The 13,500-nt window shown below is 45.0% G+C and overlaps 1 pseudogene; it reads left to right on the top strand.

Annotated features, from left to right (window-relative positions):
- Positions 1 to 13,120: 13,120 nt before the first annotated feature.
- Positions 13,121 to 13,267, top strand: LOC130036407 (uncharacterized; annotated as a pseudogene).
- Positions 13,268 to 13,500: the final 233 nt, after the last annotated feature.

The raw sequence follows: 13,500 nt of genomic DNA, 5'->3' as shown, positions 1-13,500 counted from the left end.
GGCTGCGTGCAAGGCAAACACCCTATCCGCAAACACCTGTGCTATCGCTCCAGCCCTAAACCAGAGTTTCTTTATCTCGTTTTTGTTTCCAGATTTTGAATAGTTCTTTAATGAACATAGGGATGCAAATATCTTTTCAAAATAGTAATTTGGGGTCTTTGGGATAGATGCCAAGAAGTGGAACTGCTGGGTCATATGAAAATTTCAATTCATAGTTCTTGAGAAGTGTTCATTTTGTTTTCCAAAGAGACCAAACCAGTCTTCATTCCCACCAACAATGGAGGAGGATCCCTTCCCCCCCACCCCATCCACACCAACACTGGAGAATCCCTAACTTTTTAAGATTATTGTTAGTCTGTATCTCTGCTGCTTGTGACCAATACCCTCCTGCAATATGTAGAGGTCCCTAGTACTCCATAATAAACTACTGAGTCCCTAGTACTTCATAATAAAGAACAAACATGAGCATCTGGATGTGTTCTGGCTATATATACATATCTTCCCATCCAAATCCAGGAAATAATATCCTTCCTAATTCCATTCCCAGCAACTTGATTTAATTTGTGCTATGATTGAAGGCCTGGAATCCTTATCAAGTCCTCTCAAAAGAAAAAGCTGGGTGAAGCAGCAGGAAATTTATCTGCCTCTCTGGCTTTATTGTTACCCAATAGCCCCACACCTTGATTCTGGATATCCCAGCCAACTTCCCACTGGGGAATCTTCAGTCTATGGGGTGGAGTCGGGTGGGGGGAACTTGAGAGTTCATTCTGAGAGCTAAACATGGCAGGTGGGTAGCTGGTGGTAGTTGCTGCTGCTGTGTGATTCTCCTTATACAGGCACAGGCCTGCTCCCCTGATATCTCACTCAGGTTCTCTCCCACAAAGATGATTAGAAATGTTCCAGTTGGAAGGAACTGAGAACTGTTTCTGATACTGTTACACAGGGTGCTCTGGGCTCCTAAAAGTGAAGGTAGAGGAAGCAATTCACCAATTGCACAGTGGATCCTTCCTCTAATGGACTTCCAAGGCACCACAAAGATAAAGAACAAATGACTGAATCTGGGATTTTTGGAACCTGTACTAAAAATCCAGGCCTCCGTTCAAGAATCCTCAGTGTATGTTGCATCTCTGCAGATCAGACTGTGCACCCCATTATACCACCTGCTTCTGAATTGCCTCTTCCTTTTACTCTATCCTGTTTGCCTCTTCTTTCTACTCTATCCAGTGAGACTTATCTGAAAAACACATTGCTTTGCTGAGGAGCCTGAGGAAGGTGTGTCTTCTAGGGTTGTATTAGGTGAGAAAAATCCCGAAGTCAGAGAAAGCATTTAATTATTCAGCCTCTCCCTTTTCCCCATTCTCTACCTCCTCCATCCATTCTTCCTAAGCATGGGACTATTGAACTTTTTTTTTTTCGCTTTTTGGGTCACACCTGGTGATGCTCAGGGGTTACTACTGGCCTCTGCACTCAGGAATTACTCCTGGAAGTGCTTGGGGGGACCATATGGGATGCCGGGGATTGAACCCAGTCGGCCACCTGCAAGGCAAACGCCCTACCTGCTGTGCTACTGGTCTGGCTCCATGAACTATCTTTTAATTTGGATACCCAGGGATAATTTGAACAAGGGGTGGAAGCAAATTAGATTTCAAGAATGGAAAAATATGTAAACCACCAGAAAATTCCTAGAAGCTAGCTGATCTTCAACTCCCTGGATTTTCAGGTGGCCAGAGAAATCATGGCACTACAGGGCCCACAGAGCATGGCATCTTCAGGCCCTCCCATAGAACTGGCCAGTCTGTTGGCCAACAATTGGCAGGAGGGTCTCCTGATTACTGCTTGTATATGTGTGTTTGGAGCTGGGGGATGGAATCTGAATTCAGGTGCTCAAAAGGATGGAGTACCCTGGGTTTGATCCCCAGAACACCAGGTTTGATCACCTGGACACCACTGTGTACAGCCCCTAAACAAAACAAAACAACCTGAATTCAGGGCCTCAACAAAAGCAGTTTTCAGAGGAACCTAGAACATGATTAGTCTTTTTGTTTTAGGGCCACACCCAGTGATGCTCAGGGCTTACTTCTTATTCTTAAGATCAGAGATCACTCCTGGCAGTTCTCGTGCTGGGGATCAATTCACTTGGTCATATGCAAGGTAAGGGCCTTAACTCTTGTATTATTTCTCAGTACTATCTCTCCAGTCCAGGACATGATTAGCATTAAGCTAAGCCTTGGTTTCCTCATATGTAAAATGAATTTATTAATAATAGTCACCTCACAGGACAGTAGAAAGAATGAAGCAATATCATGTAGAAGAAAATGTTTTTACAAACTCATTTAATGAGCACCTGTGATAAAGCTGGTGAGGTTCTAATATGTTTTCTTTCATTTCACCCTTGCCACCCAAGGGGTGGAAGATGTTACCACAATCCCCATTTCAGAAATGAAGAGATTTAGATTAGGTGATATACCTAAAATCATAAAACCAAGAAATGAAGTCAGGACATGAGTCCAATTAGTATTTGTCCAGTCTTTTAAATCTACTATGTAATGTAATGGTCACTTACTCTAAACTGGTGTCATTTGTTAAATAAGGAAAAGACCTGCCTTTCAACCCTCCCCACCCTGTTGGGCCATTCTGAGTTTTAGAAAATACTATCTGACAACTAGTATCAGATTTGCAGAAGATCTCTCAGTAAGAGGTTGTGGAAAGACTCCACAGGCTAAGATCTTGATTCTTTTTGTTTTGTTTCAAAACAAAATCAAACTATTGGGGCTGGAGCAATAGTACAGTGTGTAGGGCACTTGTTTTGCATGTGACAGACCTGGGTTCAATGCCTGATATCCCCTACAGTTCCCCAGGACCACCCTGAGTGTACCTTGAGCACAGAGCTAGGAGTAACCCTTGAATGTTGCTGTATGTGACCCCCAAAGCACTGTAGCACTGTCCTCCTGTTGTTCATCGAGTTGCTCGAGTGGGCCCAATAACGTCTCCATTTTGAGACTTGTTGTTACTGTGTTTGGCATATTGAATGTGTCACGGGGAGCTTGCCAGGCTTTGCCGTGTGTGCAAGATACTCTCGGTAGCTTGCTGGGCTCTCTGAGATGGGCGGATGAATCGAACCTGGCTTCACCAGGCCGGCTATGCGCAAGGCAAACGCCCTACCGCTGTGCTATCGCTCCATCCCGGAGCAAACAAACAAAAATTACAATTAAATAAATAAATAAAACATTCATCCAGAGAACTTTCTCTGTCTTCAGATTCTCAAAGAGGAGAGCATATGTTCTTCATGTTTTCAAGGACCTCTTGCTCAGTCTCCCACTAATCCTCACCAAACTATCCACTTGAAGGATAGCTCCAAGGACCCAGGGGAACAGCAGGCATTCCCCAGGAAGCATTTTGATGCAAGTGGAGTCCTGTACACCACCTACCACAAACTGTTCAGGCACAAACACTATGCACAGTGAAACAGTGTTGGAATCATAATCTTGACAGAAAAGGTGGACCAACCAAGTATCAATGCTAGACCAACCATACATAAAAATGGAGATAAAAGCCAATGTGCCTTCAACTAGAATAAAATCCCAACTCGCCTTGTTCATTGCCTCCAAGATCCATAAGTTCCCTCCCTCCAGGTATCACTTGGGAAGTGCCTCCTAACATCTAGCTTCAACACCTCTTGCTGTAGAAGGGGTGGGGGTCTGTTCCCTAAAGAAGCAGAGGCACAGCTGGGGCTCTGTTAACGGGTCAGACCTCCACAGTAAGAGTTTCCATTCTCTCATTTAGCCTCCGAAGCTGGGGGATGAAGCTGTCCAAGAAGCCCTGTGCCCTGGAGCGACGCCAACTCCGGGAGTGAACAGACCCATGGCAGCACATTCCTGAGAGGCAGGGCCGAGGCCACTCCAGAATTCAACGGGCTCTAGAAGGGGTGGGCAGGAAGGGCTCTCTAGGACTGACCCTCAAGTCCCTGCATTTTCTGAAGTTTCTCCTTTGAACGCGGTCCTTTATTTATTGGGCCTCATTTAACCTCCACCATGTCCTCCTGGGATCATTTATTTGGTAACTGTCACTCCTCCTGCTCTGGCATTAACCTCATAATCCTATTGATTTCCTCCAAGCTAGTTGGGGGTTTTTCTCGACTCCTTCCTGGACTAGTAGGGGCTGATCCCCAGCTCTGTTCATTACCGAGGAAAAGGCCCCGGGTCTGGTTAGGGCCTGCCAGGAAGGACCCATCTGGGGGTGGAGGCGGGGGGTGGGGTTGTCCTGGTTCCCACCTTAGCCCTTCCTAAACCCAGACGGAGGGATGGGAGAACTCGCCTGGGTTATGCAAGTCTGAAATGAGGCGGCGGGCACCCGCCACAACGCCCAGAGCTCTCCGAGTGGCTCTCGAAGCCGTCCATCCCGCGTGGAGCCCGAGTCTAGCCAATCACAGCCGCGCTCGCCCCGGAACCCCGCCCCGCTCCGCCATCTTGGAACGCGGAGCGCCCTGAGGCCCAATCGCGGAGAGGGCGGCCAGTGTGGGTGGGTGGAGGCCCAGTTCGCGCCCACATGGCTGTGGGGCCTTCCCGCCACCTGCGACTTGGACGCTGGGCCCTGCCGACTGCAGCTGCGGCTCCCAGACACCACCGCAGCCTGTCGGTCGCCAGGGGATTAGTGTCCGTCTGTCGTTTGGGACGGCCTCAGTGGGGGTTTCCCGGCCCCGGGATGGCCGCCCCGTCGCCCTTTCCCAGGACCCCCACCCACTCACCCCTCACAGTGTGGGCAGGGCGGTGTTGTTTTGGGGGGTCTGACAGCCTGGGGTGCTGATCTCTCCCAGAACTGAGGTGTGGGGTGATGGGAGTCCCCCTCCCCGTCAAGCCTAAGCCACATGTGCTGGGAAGTTCATTTCCCCTTGTTTTGCAGACCGGGCTCAGGGATTGACCCCAGAAGTGACCCCAGTGTCAAGAGGCATTAATGATCTCCATACGGGCAATAAACAGGCAGACCGGCTGGCTTGGTGTGGAGGTGCCCTGGAATGGGGCTGCCTTATTAGCCTCACATTCGTTCACGGGGGAAAGGCTTAATTAGTGAGGGCTCCCTCATCGCTCCCCTCCCCCAAACAACTTTGAGCTCCTTGGGAACATGGTTGGAGACTTTGGTTCTCTCACCGGTTCCACTATTGCTTGTGGGCCGACACAGTCTGTAGCCTCTTCTTCAGGTGTCAGCTCAGCCATTTTCCAACTTTAATAGAACTTTCTAACTTGAGCCAGATTGTTTAAAAACCAGAAAGTCTCTTTGTTTTTTGCCCCAAAGCTTTCCATAGCTATGCCTGCAACAGTCTGGGTCAGTATTTTTGTCTACAAAAACTCAGGTGCAAGAAGACGTTCCTCTATAATCCACATCTCCTTGATATTAGAACGTATTTTCCTAAAGAACAAAGATAATGGGTGGTGACTACCCTTCCAGCTGCCCCCACCCTGGTCCTTAGGAAGCCTCTAAAAGCACAGTCTAATTTACCATTTCTCTCTCCAAATTAATTTCTGTCTGATGGGTTAGTTGGTTTAAGCCTGTGACTTAAGTTCTTTGGACCTTGTTTCTGTATCTGTATAGTTATTTAAGACTCACCAAACACTGCATGCAGGCATGACACTGAGCATAGGAAAATGAAACCGAGGAAAACAGACCTTGCTTGTATGGTATTGCTTCTTGTTCCCAGAATAGATAGGAAACAGGCTTTTCTAAGCATACTTGTTAAGGCATATAACCCAAGTCTACTGGGAGTGTGATGAGAGTACAAAAGAGGGAACAAGAAGTCATCCTGGGTCTGGACAATAGTACAGTAGATAGGGTGTTTACCTTGCATGCATGAACCTTAGTTCAATCCCTAGCATCCCATATGGTTCCCCAAGCACCACCAGAAATAATTCCTGAGTGTAGAACTAGGAGTAACCCTTGAGCATCACTGGATTTGACCCAAAAAGCAAGAAAAAAAAAGTCATCCTGGAATGTGTTGAGGAAGTTTCCATGAGGAACCAACATCTGAGTTCATCTTTGAAATATGACTGTAAATGAGAAACTGAGGTGGAGGATTTAAGAACATCCCTGGAGAAGGAAATATAAAGCAGAGAAACCCGAAGGGCACATCTGAGGAGTAACAGGATGGGAGTGGTGGATATCAAATTTTGGCAAGGTAAAGTTTGGGTTGAGTCTTATAACCAAGTAGAGAACTTTATCTTCATTGTGGTTCACAGAGATTTAGAGTCACAACACAAGCGAGTTGCCAAACGGGCAATGGACAGCTCTCAGTCTCATTGAGGAAAAATGATTAATCATGGGCAAAATGACTGACCCTAAGAAGTCAAGATACAAAATATGATCAAGCTCATTGTTGGTAAAGACTTCCTGGGAAGGACACTAAAGGGACATCAATTAATTTCTTGACATTTTCTAAGAACTCAGAGAATTGGAGAGAATGCCTGCTAAAAAGAAAGAAAAACTTGAAGATAGAGCAAAGGTGGCAAGGCCTATTGGGAAAAAGAAACAAAAAACCTGCATCCCTTGTAAAGAGTTAAGTCCAAGGATCCTTGTGCACCAGAAGAGATCTCTTTGGTCTAATTTTTGTTTGTTCTGAGTAGCTCATAAAACATAAAGGAGAACAACCTGACTTATTCATCAGTGATGCTGCAAGGAAAGTGGGAGTGCTGTGGAATAGCACTGCTGCACATGACATGCAGTCCTGTGGAAAGAAGGCTACTAAGCTGAAGTAACACTGTCCTCCTGTTATTCATTGATTTGCTGAGCGGGCACCAGTAATGTCTCCATTGTGAGACTTGTTGTTACTGTTTTTGGCATATTGAATACACCACCGGTAGCTTGCCAGGCTCTGCTGTGCGGGCGAGATACTCTCAGTAGCTTGCCGGACTCTCCAAAAGGGACAATTGAAATAAAGATACAAAAAGGATGTAGCTGCATCTGAATGAAAGGAACAATGATTTAGCAAAAAGGAGAGTCGTGGGGATTGAAATAAACAAAACACTGTCCTCCCGTTGTTCATCGATTTGCTCAAGCAGGCCCAGTAACGTCTCCATTATGAGACTTCTTGTTACTGTGTTTGGCATATTGAATACTCTCGGTAGCTTGCCAGGCTGTCTGAGAGGGGTGGAGGAATCGAACCTGGCTCGGCCGGGCTGGCTGCGCACAAGGCAAACGCCCTACCGCTGTGCTATCACTCCAGCCCAAAGGAAAAAGGAAAAAGATGAAGAGGAGAAAACAATGCAAGATAAAAATTATATAGAGGGGACCCAGAGAAATAGAGCACTGGGTAAGGTGCTTGCCTTGCATGCGGCCAACCAGGGTTCAATTTCCAGCATCCCATATAGTCCCCAGAATCTGCCAGGAGTGATCCCTGAGCACCACAGGGTTTTCCCTTACAGAAAAAAAAGATGATGAGGATGAGGTGCATAGTAACTTAGTTTTAACACAGCTATTTTTTTACCCCCTTGCTATAAATTTCTCATATATAATCTAATTTCAAAGAGCAAAATTGAAATATAAAACTGTATAAGATGTGCTTTTAAACTGTTTAGTGTCCTTTTTCATATAGTTAATACTCTGCTCAGTGTGTCTTCAGATGGTTCTGTCCTGAAACCTAGGGATCAGGAAAGGACAGAGGGCTGGAATATATGCTTTGCATACAGGAGTCCCAGTTCAGTGTCCAGCACTTCATGGGCCTCCAACGACAGAAATAGTCCTTGAGCACTAAGTAGAGCTCAGTAAGGCTCAAAATAAAACAAAGGAAAAAGAAAACATATCCTATACTCTTAGCATGTTTAATAGCTAACTCTGTCTGGCATAGGATGGAGGTTGTAAATTGGCATAAAATTTAAAGCAGGGTCTTGTTGGTGCACAGTACAGTTTTATCTGGGTTTTTGGTTTGGGTTTGGGTTTGGGTTGGTTTTTGCAGAGCTAGAAGGGAACTCTGCACCTCACACATGCAAGGCAAGTGCTCTACCCATTGAGCTACATTCCACACCTCAGGGTAGTTTTTTTTTAAATCTTTAGTTGTCTCTAATGTAGTTTATATGAAATGATTTTTTTTCTGAACTGAATACCATGCAGTAATTGCAAAACAAACAAAAAACTTGGCACATGGTTTGTTGACATTCTAAATATTTCTTCTAAGTAAATACAATTTTTAAAAATTAGTATTGTTTTTTTCATGGATCTGAAATGTTTTTCCTTTTGGGGTTTCCCAAGTGGTACTTGGGGGGTCCAGAAGGTCAACTGGGTCAGGGGTTCAGTACTGGAGCCTAACGATGTAGTGCTGCTTGGGCCCTGCAGTGCCAGGAATTACCCAGGCCACCCTTGTGGTGTTAGGTGTTCAGTGATGCTCTGGGGCCTCCAGGGTTGCATCTGCTGTCACTCTCACTGTCACTGTCCTCCCGTTGTTCATCGATTTGTTCAAGCGGGCCCAGCAACGTCTCCATTGTGACAATTGTTACTGTGTTTGGCATATCGAATACATCACGCGTAGCTTGCCAGGCTTTGCTGTGCGGGCGAGATACTCTCGGTAGCTTGCCAGGCTCTCCAAGAGGGGCGGAGGAATCAAACTTGGGTCAGGCATGTTGGCCGCTTGCAAGGCAAACACCTTACCCGCTGTGCTATCGCTTCAGCCAAGATGGCAGAGCGGTCTAAGGTTGCATCTGCTACTCAAGAAACGACGTGGCAGGAGAAAGAGTACAGTGGGTAGGGCACTTGTCTTGCACACAGCCAACCTGGGTTCGATCTCCAGCATCCCATATGATCCCCTGAGCACTACCAGTAGTAATTTCTTAGTTCAGAGCCAGGAGTAATCCCTGAGGCTCCTGAGTACCTCCCAGTCTCCCCAAAAGAAACCATGTTGGATCAGGCCCATGTCAGGGCACTCTACCTCTGTCTTTGTCTCCCAGATCTGAAATTTTTCTTCTTGACAGAAAGTCTTTTGCTTTGCTTATTTTGGGTCACATGTATTACATTATTTATCTTTTCATATAATTAGCTGATAAAAAATTTCCATCCATATACATACTATATGTCATGATGAGAATAATAAAAAGTTGAATTGAGATATTTAAAAAAAATCCTTCTAAGGGATGAAGATATTCAGATAGCAAATTATAAGACTGTATGTCTGAAACTTTTAGGTGTAATAAGCCAATGTGAATTCAATAAAGATTGATTTTTTTAAAAGGCAAGGGTAATGGGAATCTATTGTTTTTATTTTTATTTTTTAGCAGAGAACTGAGTAGGAGATTGCATGAGCATTTTTAGAGAGAAATGGTAGTGAGGACCAGCAGCAAAGAGACCAGTATCAAAGGCAGGGAACCATTAAAACAAGATTTAAAAGTAGAACAGCCAGGGAGATAGAGTACAATGAATAAGGTGCTTGCCTTGCATGCAGGCTACCTGGGGTCAATTCCCGAGCACCACCAGGAATAATTCCTAGGTGCAGACCCAGGAGTAACCACTAAACACCTCTGAATGTGGACTAAAAACTAAACCAAAACCAAAATATGCAAACAAAAAATAAGATTTAGGAGTAGAAAGATGGCAAAACTTAAGGATGTTTCTGGACAGCAATATAAAAAACAATTGTGATTTCAGGGTTCATTCCTTTTCTTAAGGGGGTTCCAAGCAGTATAGGAAAGCTTGAAGGTATTGGGACCACTCCTAGAGGTTCTCAGCCAACCACACAAGATGGTTCAATTCTCAGGTCCAGCAGTGCTAAGAATCATTAGGACCACCCTGAAGATATTAGGGGCCTCCAGGACTCCACTCCAAAGGTGCTTGGAAGTAGCACATAGGGCTAGGGATCAAACTCAGTTTCTAGTGCCTTGTTTGTGTAAGCAGGCACCCCGACCCCTGGCTATCTATCTACCCTGGCCCCTTCACTCCTGTTTACAAGGTTCAGAACCCTAGTTTCATTTTATGGAAAAGACCCTCCCATTCGGGTACACCTGGGAGTGAAGGGGTTCTACCCTTCCCCAGACAAACCATGCTCCGATATTCTTTTCTTAAAATTCTAATCATGAGAATTGTCTTAGTAGAAAGAATGAAACAATAGGAATTGAATCATTCTCTTTGGGCCTCAGCTTCCTTACCCATAAGATCATTTAGGATTCACTAAATAGTGGTAGGGGAGTGGTACAAGAGATAGTACAGTGGGTCAGAAGCTTGCCTTGCAGGACCTGACCTGGGTTTGAGCTCTGGTATACCATATGGGTCCCTATGCATGTCAGGAGTGAACACTGAGTGCAGAGCCAGGTGTAAGCAGAGAACAGCTGGGTGTGGCACCTTCCCTTAAAAAAATTCACTAAACAGAGCCAGCCAGAGAGATAGCACAGGAATTAAGATGCTTGCTTTGCATGTGGCCAAGCATCTTTCTACCCATATTCTCACTAGACCCCCAATCACCTAAATAGGTGCACACACTTGGTATCCAGGTAAGTTTCCAAGAAGTATATCCTGCAGCCTACAAATCTGATGTAAGGCTCTGTGGCAACCCTTGTGAGGGTGGGGGAGTAAGATAACAACACACAGTGGTTACAACACAGTCATAAACAAAATGGGGACCTAGAGGAGTCTGTCACAAGTGACAGAGCAAAATAAAACTCTGGAAGAAAGTTGAAATGTAGCAGAACCTAGTAGCCTACATAAAGAAGAATTTAAAACACTTATCAGGAGTATCTCCCAGCTCCACTAGGTATGACCCAAAATTCCCCCCCCCCCAAAAAAAAACTACCATCAAAGTTAAATAGAGTGAGGGCTGGAGAGAGAGTACAAGGGTTAAGGTACTTGCCTTCATGTGGTAAAACTCAGTTTGATCCCTGCCACTGAATATGGTCCCCAATCACCACCAGGAGTGATCCGTGAGCATAGAGCCAGATATAATCCCTGAGTACCACTGGGTGTGACACCCACCCATACACACAACACATACACACACACACAAAAGTCTAAAACCAAAGTTTAATATAATGAGAAATAAAAAGAACCAACATTTTATTTCCATTCCACTCCATTGTCAAGCTGAGATTATAACAAAGACAGAGAAACTTATTTAAAAAAAAAAACTTCAAACAGAATTAATAGCCTTAAAAATACAATAGCTGAGCTAAATAATACAATGTGAGGTGGCTTAACAGTCAACAAGAAATGGGAGTTGGGGAGTTAGCAGTTACGACAGTGGAATACAGTCCACCAGAACCACATAGTCAGAAGAAAATGGGGAACTGTGAGACAGTGTGAGAACCCTAGGGAACCAAATCCAGAGGAACAAGCAACGTCACGGGGTCCCAGGAAAAGAGATATATTTGAAGAAATATCCAAAAATTTCCCTAAGTTGAAAAGAAATTAAACATCTAAGAGACCAACTAGTATCCTCTGCCCAGATAAGCTCAAACAGACACACCCCTTGAAAGACATTATATATATATATATGTTTGTGTGTATATATATATATATATATATATATAGAGAGAGAGAGAGAGAGAGAGAGAGAGAGAGAGAGAAAGAGTCATACCCAGCAATGCACAGGGGTTATTCCTGGCTCATGCACTCAGGAATTTCTCCTGGTGGTGCTCGGGGGATCATGACCATATGGGATGCTGGTATTGAACCTGGGTTGGCCGTGTGCAAGGCAAACACCCTACCCGCTGTGCTATCATTCCAGCCCCACTATATTTCAAGCATTAAAAATGAAAGATAAGAATTGGATACTCTAATCATTTAGGGGAAAACAAATGATAGTTAAGGGAATTTCCACAGATTTTTACACACACACACACACACACACACATCATAAAAATCAGAAAAGAGTGACATGGGAGATTTAAAGTTCTGAAGGAAAATGATTTTTGACAGAGTACTCTGCCTTGACAGATGTTTCAGGACAAGAAAACATGAAAGGTTGGGGAGATAACTCAGAGCTAGAGCACCTGCTTTGTATGTAGGAACCCCAGGTTCTATCCACAGCACTGCAAGGACACCTGAGCATTGAGCAGGAATAGCTTCCTTATACTACTACGTATAGCCCCCAAACAGACAAAACCAACCTCAAACAACAAAAACCTCAATAGAATAGGCACAGGAAGATCACATCTCAATGTAACAAGGGCCATTATTAATAAGTTGCTCGTATCATTCTTAATGGTGGTAAATCAATAACTACGCCTTTAAAATCAAGTACAAGAGAGTTGGAAGATAACACAGCTCTTAGGGCACAGGCCTAACATGCACCCAAAGCAGTTCATTCCCTAGTAACATATGGTCACCAACACATCACGGAATGTGGCTCTGAAGGACCTCAACACTGTTGGGATATCCCAGGGAACCCCAGCACTGCAGTCAGAGCAGCAACACATTATCAGGCCCTGGAATTGAACTGTTGGTCCATCGGCTGATAATTGCAGTGTGAGTTCTCAGTCACCTGAGCACCACTTGGGAGACAGCCCTCCTCCTTAAAAAGTGAGTAATATAGGGCAGGAGATAGAGTACAGCTGGTAGGGTGCTTGTCTTGCACATGACTGAGTAGGGTATGATCCCCAGCACTTTATATGGTCCACCGAGCACTGCCAGGAATGATTCATGAGTGCAGAGCCAGGAGTAACCCCTGGGCATTGCCAGGTGTGGCCCCAAAACCAAAAATAAATAAAAATTAAAAGTGAGGAATAAGGAAAGGCTGTTCTCTATTCCTCCTCCTCCTTCTTCATTTGAGTCAGACTTGGTAGTACTGGTACTACTTCCAGCTCAGTGCCTAGAGATAACTCCTAATAGTGCTTGGGAGATTATGCAGTGCTAAGAATTGAACCGGGGCTCATATGGCCTTACTTAGTAATTATTTTAACAAAGAAGATGAAATACCTCGGTCACAGTCACGGTCCTCCCGTTGTTCATCGATTTGCTCGAGCGGGCCCAGTAACGTCTCCATCATGAGACTTGTTGTTACTGTGTTTAGCATATCGAATACATCACGGGGAGCTTGCCAGGCTCTGCCGTGCAGGCGAGATACTCTCGGTAGCTTGCCGGGCTCTCCGAGAGGGTGGAGGAATCCAACTCGGGTCGGCCATGTTGGCCGCTTGTGAGGCAAACGCCCTACCACTGTGCTACCGCTTCTCAGCCTTTTGGCTAAGATCAAGTGTAGTATGAAATACCTATACAACAAAAGCTGCAAGACATTGTTAAAAAGATGTATAACAAGAGATGGAAAACTTGATCACTTGATCACTTGACTTCCCGTTAATCATCAATTTTCTCAAGCGGGCGCCGGTAATGTCTCCATTCGTCCCTGTTCCGTGCTAGTGTAGCCCAATGGCGTCTGTTCGTTCTAGGAACATGAAGAGTCTCAAACCAATCGTTCAGGATCTTGACAAAGAAGTCTGACCATCTTGTAGGTGGGAAGCCATGCAGTCTTTTGACATCCCGTGGTATCCAGTCTGTAACGGCTCTAGTCCAGCGGTCGTCTTCAAATCTCATTATGTGTCAAGC

Source organism: Sorex fumeus, unplaced genomic scaffold, assembly GCF_029834395.1.
Source record: "Sorex fumeus unplaced genomic scaffold, SorFum_2.1 ptg000063l, whole genome shotgun sequence".
NCBI classification, from domain to species: Eukaryota; Metazoa; Chordata; class Mammalia; order Eulipotyphla; family Soricidae; genus Sorex; species Sorex fumeus.
Note: the sequence above shows the minus strand (reverse complement) of the source record. Positions and strands in the feature narration are given on the sequence as shown.